The following is a 10010-nucleotide window of genomic DNA, read 5'->3' as shown; positions in this document are numbered from 1 at the left end:
CAAAAGGGGAATAAAATAAGCAAACAAAAATGAAGAATAATAATAATAATAAAACAAAGCAAGGAAAACCAAATGAAAAAAATAGAAAGAAAACCAGACTGGGAAGGTATTAGAGCATTACTAGTAGAGCCCTCAAACCCCTAAAAATAACTGCTTTTTTATAGTTTTCGTTGAAAAAAAGCCGTAGACTACAACCCCTTAACCCTTAAACCCTTAAATTTTTTAAAAGGTCCAACCCTTAAACCCTCTCCCAATCCTCAAAAGTAAGGGTTGGGGAGCAAAACCTACCCCAACTCTCATTTGGCGGTTATACTCGCGCGGGAGGGAAAAATCCTCCCAACTCCCGCGTCCACGCCCGCGACCGCCGCTGCTAGTCGCCCCCGTCGCCGGCGGCCGCCCCGTCGACCTCCCGCGTGCAACGACGACGTCGTTCATGGGGAATATTCCGTTATAAGGGTTGGGTTTGAGGGTTCTAATCTTTGCCCCTATTTTTCAACCCATAAAAGTGTACAAAAAGATCATTTTTGGACCCTTAAAACACTAGTGAGGGTTTGAGGGTTCTACTAGTAATGCTCTTAAAAGCTTCTCAGAACCGTACTGCACCAGCGGCCCGCGAACGTTGGAACTCCTAATAAATACTCCCTCCGTTCCTAAATATTTGTGTTTCTAGAGATTTCAATAAGTGACTACATACGAAGTAAAATGAGTGAATCTATATTTTAAAATATGTTTATATACATCCGTATAGAATAGTTTATTTGAAATCTATAAAAAGACAAATATTTAAAAACAGAGACAGTAAATAGGACGTGTCCATGACAAAGGGGGTGTGTCTCCGTTTGTGGAGGGAGCTGCAAGCCTGTAACTCATGCAGAGGGGTGCCAAATAGTATTTGGGCTCGTACATGCCGTTGGTTGCGACAAATAGTGACACCGACGCACGCAGCTCCCACCTGGACCAGTCCATGTAGCGCTATCTCACTAGCGGGTGACGATAGTGCTCATGGCACTGTAGCGTGGTTCATTATTGTAGCTGTTTCATTTCCACAAGAGGCCGTCAATGTGTCCCTCGAAAACCTTGGCACCTACCTTTTCGTCAAGGAGGGTGTGGCCAACGGAACGCTCAAGCTTCTTCTCTCTTGCGGCCCTGGTAGTACAACTTCGTCTCCGGCAAGTTCGACACATAGAAGCTGTAAATTAATCCCCTCTCTCGTCGCTCAGCTCGTACATATACATACATACGTACATATATCATATGCAGATATCGCCCGACCGATCGTGAATGTCAAGGAGGAGCACCTACTCGTTATTTTCCAGTAGTGAATGTTGGACTGCATGGATCTTCATGGTCCGCGCATAGCTAGACCCCACAGCTTACACATAGATTTGCCCCTGCAAACGAGTCGAGTTTGAGCGAGCTGGATTAGGCTCAGATCAACTTATACTAAAATTTAAGTGAGCTCAAATCAAACGAAGCTAAAGTTTCGAGATGTTGAAAGTGACTCGTGCTCAGCTTGTAATTATCTTGAGTCGATCTCGAACTAGTTTCGAACTAAATAAAATGATATTTTAGTATTCTAAGATAAATTTTAAAAGAAGATAGGCGACAACACAACATAAAAAACCATTATTCAACTTATTCTGTTTCAATAGAAGACTTGTACTTTCTTAATAGCAAGAGATCATGGATGAACTTGCAATAGAAGAAACGAAGGTGCGTCTGCTCTCAAACTTTGGGTGAAATAACATAATGTTTAACACACGGCTGACCATATACCATACCGGGGCTGAATTTTCTCCGCAATTAATTAAGCTTCCATGTTTGGACAAAAAAAGTACACATCATAATTTTCTCCGCGTGAAATTTTCTCCTCCCTTGGTAAAGAATTATTCCATTTAATTTTAATATATATGAAAATTATGTAATATAATTATATGACACCGGGTTATCGAGCTAAAATTGGGCAAGCTAGTGTTGGCTCAAGATCAACTTATTTATAGATCAAGATACATAAAATGTTCATGCCAAGCTCATTTCTTTTCGAGTTGAGAAGAAAAACGAGTCGATCTCGAATGGCTCAGAGCCTCGAGCTTTTCTTGCAACCCTAACGATGAGAAACAAAGTCTTTCGAAGCATGTAGTTGGAGAGACTTTCTTTATAGAAAAGGTAGAAAACACGAACAAACTAGCCCAGATAATTCTAAGTGCATTCAAACTGATCCGTGAATCCAGAAGGGTTCCAGTTTTTTTTCCGATAAAGGGCTTTTCATTGAATTGAAATATCGAGTTGATACAATCGTATCAAAAATCACCCGGCCTCTGGATAACTAGATGCACACAGCCAAAAGTTCGAAGAAGTGGGTTCCAGTTAGTGTCCAACCATGATTGAACACAGCTCCAACCCAGCCAGGTCAGGACACATTTAAAGAAAATATGTTCAGTGTTTTCTCTCTCTCGACAAAGAGAGCATGAAGCATTAGACGAACCATTACGTTTCGAAGTCGACTAAGTTGAGAAGAACAGCTGTGGAACAGAACTTGCTGCCAAGTGCCAAGAAGCCAAAAAACACTACCATTGGGAGATTGGTTAATCCATGGCTCCTCTCTCCCCCCACGCCTCCTCACCTGCCTCCTTCCCTTCACTTCGAGCGAGTTGGTTTTCAAATGGAATGTGAAACCTCATACCAGAGTACCGAGCAAACATTTGGTTTTAAGAGGTGCCTGAATTTTATTTTTTTGGAAATGAAGACGTGTCCCCGGCCTCTGCATCATGATGATGCATTTTTTTTTGGAAATGGAGGCGTGCCCCCGGCCTTTGCATTTGGTTTTAAGACGTGCCTGAATGTGGGGCTTTTTTAGCAAAAGTAGTAGGCGATTTGCCTGTAATAAATCAAATATAAATCTTTCCCTAATCTATCCCTAGTATATATATATATATAATAATAATAATAATAATAATAATAATAATAATAATAATAATAATGATATATAATCTATCCCTAATAATAAAGCACGGATTGACTCACAATTCGGGGAACACATATATACACTTTCAGTTTGAATTTAAAACATATATACGAGGTGGTACTAATTCGGGAAACCACATCGTATGCATCAAAATTCGTACTAATAAAAATTACAAGATACAAATTCGAACCTGGGTCCCTACGTCCAAAGCACAACGAACTAGCCAACTCACCTACCACAAGTCTCTTTGATAAATGCAGCGAACGTTATGTACTTATATTGAATTAAACCTGGACTTCGTATATTTTATTGGCACAGAAGCCACTAGCGCTACTTGGGCCGCGTCATGTAATCCAGCGGATCGAACGCAACGTGTTGATGGGCCTGCACAACGCACCATGTGAGTGGGCTTCAAGAATACGTAAAATATTATTACTCCTGCGGATCGAACTCAGGATACGTCCTTTCTTTTTAAGGCTATATATACAACCAGCAACCTTTGAATTAGTAGTCCCGCCTTGCTACTGTTCATGAAATCATTACAATTTATATGCACCAATGAGTAGACAATCAACAAGCTCCTTGGTTAATAAATAAAGGATGAGGTGTGGGATTTCTTAAAGAAAACACGATGAGGTGTGGGATTGTGGGAGAGGCTGAAGATAAACATGAACATTGAGGGGTGAGTTAGAGTTGCTAGCTGTGCTAGCTGTAAACGAAGCTGGACATACTCCCTCCGTCCCAAAATTATGTTGCTCCCTTGAGATTTTTTCTTCTAAATAAAATCTTGGACGGATTTGTGGGTGCTATTTTCTAATTTCCAAGAAGCTTCAGCGAGGGGTGAGCGTGCATGGGCTGGTGTTGTTCTTGCAAGTGAGTTCGTCCTTTTTTTTAACAGCTAATCTATTTTTCAAGAGAAAAGGCAAGTGTATTAATTGGACAAAGTGGGTTGGCTCAAATTCCTAAGATAGCCTTAAGAAACTGAAAGGGATGAAGTAGATTTCAATATAATGGTTTTGTTCAACTTTGAATTATTCATGTATGGTGTCAATAAATTGTCGGACAAAACAGCATATCAAAAATATCGCATGCCTATCATGGTTTTTAATGCCTGACTAATATACATTTCTGCTAGACCTTGGCATGCACCTCTCGGTTGCTGCCAGGTTGCACCGTCTGGTGTTGTAGAGTCGCGTTGATGAGTGCTTAGTGCTTTGGTAGACATTCTAATTGTCTTTCCCGTTGCAACGCACGGGCATATGTGCTAGTCTATCCCTAATAATAAAGCACGGATTGACTCCGTGGGTTCACCGTCACAATACGCTTTTTTTCTGTAGATTTACGCTTTCAGTTTGAATTTAAGACATATACACAAGGTGGTATTAATATTGCCATCGATATATATTCGATAAATTACGTTTTTCTACCGTCATGGGCTTTGCCCCACATGGGCCGAGATTGTGAGCAATGACAGCGCAGCGCAAAAATTAGTTAATTTTCATGGGGATCGAACTCACGACCTGCTGTTTTCATCTCAACGTACAAAACCAACGGGCTAAAGCCATGCACATGTTAGGCTGTGAATTTCTTGTGTGTTTTCCTATCGTCATGGGCTTTGCCCTACATGCCTAGATTCTGAGCAACAACTTTGCCCTTGCATATGGGCCGAGATTGTAGAGGAGCGCAGCGCAAAAATTAGTTTTTTTAAAAAAATTATTAGTTGATTTTCATGGGGCGAACTCATGACCTGCTGTTTCATCTCAACGTGCACAACCGACTGGGCTAAAGCCGTGAATGTGTAGGTTATGAATTTATTGAAAAATAAGCATAGCTGCCCCGAGAACCTAAGAAATAAATGATTATCGGCAATTAGAAAGACAAGAAAGGAAGGAATAACGCCAAGAAAAAAAAGGCAAATGAAGAAGTTGACTCCACGGAAGGCAATGATTTAATTAGTGCACTTGATTGCTTTCCTACTTAAAAGCGGAGATGCAGATCTAAAAAAAAGCAACATGCACGCGGGGATAATTATTGTCGTCGATTGCCTTCCTACTTAAAAAGCGGGCATATATATGCATGTCATAAAATTAATTAGTAGGAAATCCAACATTAAATTATTTTATTTTATACTTGAACTTTCTGTTATTAATCTGATTTTTAGATAAAATCAAGATTTTTAATTGTACAATTTTGAAAAAAGTTTCTAAGTTCCATAATTTTCTTCCTCGGTTCCTGATTTTAGCTAATTTTCTTTTTTTCCTTTTAGTGAAACTCTGGCAGACACGACGACAATTACATTATGTTTACACTATGACAAGAGCAATCATTAGAGAGGAAAGTAACCTTTTTTGGCGGGGTGAGAAACCATATTTGTGACTTTTTAAGATATGGAGTGAACTGGATTTTTTTTCATTTTTTTTACCTTCCTCTATCGATATAGATATATAATTTGTTACAGTTGCGCAGAAGAAGGGGGGATTTGTCAAAGTTGACTGAATTTAAGACATATACACAAGGTGGTACTAATATTGCCATCGATATATATTCGATAAATTACGTTTTTCTACCGTCATGGGCTGAGATTGTGAGCAATGACAGCGCAGCGCAAAAATTAGTTAATTTTCATGGGGATCGAACTCACGGATAATAATAAAGCACGGATTGACTCCGTGGGTTCACCGTCACAATACGCTTTTTTTCTGTAAATTTACGCTTTCAGTTTGAATTTAAGACATATACACAAGGTGGTACTAATATTGCCATCGATATATATTCGATAAATTACGTTTTTCTACCGTCATGGGCTGAGATTGTGAGCAATGACAGCGCAGCGCAAAAATTAGTTAATTTTCATGGGGATCGAACTCACGGATAATAATAAAGCACGGATTGACTCCGTGGGTTCACCGTCACAATACGCTTTTTTTCTGTAAATTTACGCTTTCAGTTTGAATTTAAGACATATACACAAGGTGGTACTAATATTGCCATCGATATATATTCGATAAATTACGTTTTTCTACCGTCATGGGCTGAGATTGTGAGCAATGACAGCGCAGCGCAAAAATTAGTTAATTTTCATGGGGATCGAACTCACGACCTGCTGTTTTCATCTCAACGTACAAAACCAACGGGCTAAAGCGATGCACATGTTAGGCTGTAAATTTCTTGTGTGTTTTCCTATCGTCATGGGCTTTGCCCTACATGGGCCTAGATTCTGAGCAACAACTTTGCCCTTGCATATGGGCCGAGATTGTAGAGGAGCGCAGCGCAAAAATTAGTTGATTTTTTTAAAAATTATTAGTTGATTTTCATGGGGAGCGAACTCATGACCTGCTGTTTCATCTCAACGTGCACAACCGACTGGGCTAAAGCCGTGAATGTGTTAGGTTATGAATTTATTGAAAAATAAGCATAGCTGCCCCGAGAATCTAAGAAATAAATGATTATCGGCAATTAGAAAGACAAGAAAGGAAGGAATAACGCCAAGAAAAAAAAGGCAAATGAAGAAGTTGACTCCACGGGAAGGCAATGATTTAATTAGTGCAGCTTGATTGCTTTCCTACTTAAAAGCGGAGATGCAGATCTAAAAAAAAGCAACATGCACGCGGGGATAATTATTGTCGCCGATTGCCTTCCTACTTAAAAAGCGGGCATATATATGCATGTCATAAAATTAATTAGTAGGAAATCCAACATTAAATTATTTTATTTTATACTTGAACTTTCTGTTATTAATCTGATTTTTAGATAAAATCAAGATTTTTAATTGTACAATTTTGAAAAAAGTTTCTAAGTTCCATAATTTTCTTCTTCGGTTCCTGATTTTAGCTAATTTTCTTTTTTTCCTTTTAGTGAAACTCTGGCAGACACGACGACAATTACATTATGTTTACACTATGACAAGAGCAATCATTAGAGAGGAAAGTAACCTTTTTTGGCGGGGTGAGAAACCATATTTGTGACTTTTTAAGATATGGAGTGAACTGGATTTTTTTTCAATTTTTTTTACCTTCCTCTATCGATATAGATATATAATTTGTTACAGTTGCGCAGAAGAAGGGGGGATTTGTCAAAGTTGACTAGAAGAAGGTGCGCGTCCAGCAAGTTGATGAAATGAACAAAATCGAACAATTCTCGCTAAATTTGAATCCACACCAAAAGTTACTCCCGTTGCAGCGCACAGGCATCTGTGCTAGAAAGATGACATATAAAGATGTAGGAAAATGACTGATGACCTTTTCTCTTTTTGTATGTATAGGTGATACCAAGCAATTGACTGAATTCATGTTGGAAGTCAACTTCTGTTAGGTAACTACATCTCAATCTTTTTGGAGCAATGAGTGTGCACAAATTGATGTAATACAATTCCATCTAGGTGGATATATTGCAGTTTTATCTACAGTTATAGGAATTTACTTACCTCTGTGGTTTTGATAAAAGATCAGGATGTGTGTATTATAAACATGGTCAACCTAGCTGGAATTTTTTCACAAATGGGTATTGTATGGTTGAGTTAGTTGGAATTTTTTTAACAAAATTTCTATGAAATTCATACAGGTATTGTGATTGAGTTTGTCAGTAGAATAATGTCAATCTTTATTACCCCGTTGCAACGCACGGGCGTATGTGCTAGTCTATCCCTAATAATAAAGTACGGATTGACTCTGTGGGTTCACCGTCATAATACGCTTTCTTCTTATGTCATAATACGCTTTACGATTTGTATAGACAAAATTGTAATATAAACGAGGTGGTACTATTCTAACTTGCTCATAAAGGTGGTACTATTCTAACTTGCTCATAAATTCGTCTGTAACAGTTTTCGTTCGTCCTTTGATTTGTAAAAAGAAATAAACCAGCACGGGCTCTCCTCCTCGATGCCTACAGGCACGGCGCCGCCGCGCGGCCAATCTTCTTCCCCGGCCCTTTGCAATTCTGTCTCCTTCCCCTCTCCATCCGCCCAAATCTTCTCCTGCGCCACCCTGAGCCTTCTCGGTCTCCAACCAGCTCCTGCAATCTTCAAGCCCGCCGGCACCCAATCCGCCTACAATCTTCAAGCCCGCCGGCCCCAAAAGTAACCAGCGGTAGATTCGAGTGATCCCCGCTAGGAATCCATGGGATTTGAGGTGGATTTCCTAGGAGAGCGAGTAGGAAGGGTGATGGTGGGGTTCATGAGGAAGATGAAAAAGCAGAAGGTGATCCACGGCCCGCACGTGATGCCGAGCCACCACGGGCCTCCTCCCCTGCCGCTCGCCGCCATGCCAGGACGGCGTACTGGGCCTTGCCGGACGCCGAGGACAAGCGAGACAATGGCCATCCACCCTGGGCCAAGGTGTGTGTGCCTGAAAATCTTTTCTCACTGTACAATTTCTCCATCTCGATTCTTCCATACGGTGTGGGCTGCCTTGGCATAGACGGTGACTGGCTCGAGTGTGGAGGACAAGCACAGAGCGACCAGCGGCGATAACTATGCTTGGGCAGATGGATTCCGCCGCGGTGGAGTTCGAGGTATGTAATATATCCTTGCTTGATTCATCTTCATGATACATGCATGCCGTGACATATTGATTATGGGTCGATCTGACTCTTTGTGCCATGCTAATTAAATCATTGATTGTTACATTGTCCTGATATGATTTGCATGGCTGCATGATGCAATAGATACGAACAGGAGAACAGTAGCTGTGATGACTCAACAAGATGGAAGTGCGGGACAAGGGATGAGTGCAATCGGCTCAGGTAAACTCCTCATGTACACCGTCTGGCATCAGTTCCAGTTGCGCTCGAAGCTTTCAATCTCGCTGCTCCACTTAGTTTGCTGAAACACTGTCGGCATGTGCTCCATCCAAGGTACGCCATCGTCCAATTCTATCACCAGTTTTGAACTTTAAACTAATGACTAAGGGGTCGGAGTGGCCAGGCCTGAAAGTTCAAGGAAGATTCAGCTTACATCTGAATTCCTTTGTATTGCCTACAATGTTATAGCTTAAATTCTGCTAATAAATATCTATAAATGATGTTCCAAACAATTTCTTAGAGATGGGTTGTGCACAAGGATGCACATTGTAGATCTGTTAACTTAAGTTTTGAATAATGAGATATGTTCATATGCTTTGCTCACTATTATTCCTAATTTTCTCTGGACAGAAAGACTGAAGTTTATTGCTTTTGTTCAGCCGAATGCTACTTGATCAGTACTTAACCAAGATTGGCAGCCATTATAGCTGGTGTAGAACTCAGATATACACACTGAATGTTCCGATATGCCAAAATAAACACATTAGAATATTTTTAATTATATTCCTACTATTTTTTCGAGATTGCTCTGCGGTTGCTAATTTTGATGTTCTGCTATACTACTATTGCATATAGAGAGATCAGAGAGGAGAGCAGCAGCCCGCTGCTGCATTTTGTTCATTTTGCTGCTTGGTTACTACACATCTATACAGAGAACACAGAGAAGGCTGCTGCTTGCTGATTACAATTGCTTCATGATATGTACATATCCTCATGTATGCTGCTGCTAGGTACCCTTGATCATGGTGACAAGGAATCGATACTACAGCGGTAGGGATCTGGTGGCCATGGAGTGGCAGCCGCTACGTACATACATAACTCCAGCGAGTCATGGTGAGGAGACTTTGATCTTTATATGTTAGATTCAGAGTGGATATACGTTACTACATGTAGGCCCCATATGCCATACGAGTTCCTCCATTTTTTATGTTAGCTGATGAGCTTTCTTCTCCATTCTACACAGATTGGTCCTGCATGATGCATCCATGGCTTAGGATAAGAAATGACTGTTTCCATCTAAATGTTATTCATTTATTCTTTTTTTTTCTAAATCAATTGAGGAGAACATATAAAGAAAAAACAAGTTACTCATCCGATTCATTTGCAAAATTCAGTACTCCCTCCGTCCGAAAATACTTGTCATTGAAATGAATGTATCTAGATGTATTTTAGTTCTAGATACATCCATTTTCATTCATTTTGATGACAAGTATTTCCGGACGGAGGGAATACTTTCTTATACTGC

At 40.1% G+C, this 10010-nt stretch overlaps 1 long non-coding RNA gene across 1 annotated transcript; it reads left to right on the top strand.

Annotated features, from left to right (window-relative positions):
• Positions 1-7635: 7635 nt before the first annotated feature.
• On the top strand, positions 7636-9337 carry LOC125523622. Its single transcript, XR_007290321.1, has 3 exons — positions 7636-8300; positions 8407-8476; positions 8640-9337. It is a non-coding gene; the product is annotated as an uncharacterized LOC125523622 (long non-coding RNA).
• Positions 9338-10010: the final 673 nt, after the last annotated feature.

The sequence above is a fragment of the Triticum urartu genome, chromosome 7 (assembly GCF_003073215.2).
Source record: "Triticum urartu cultivar G1812 chromosome 7, Tu2.1, whole genome shotgun sequence".
NCBI lineage: Eukaryota > Viridiplantae > Streptophyta > Magnoliopsida > Poales > Poaceae > Triticum > Triticum urartu.
Note: the sequence above shows the minus strand (reverse complement) of the source record. Positions and strands in the feature narration are given on the sequence as shown.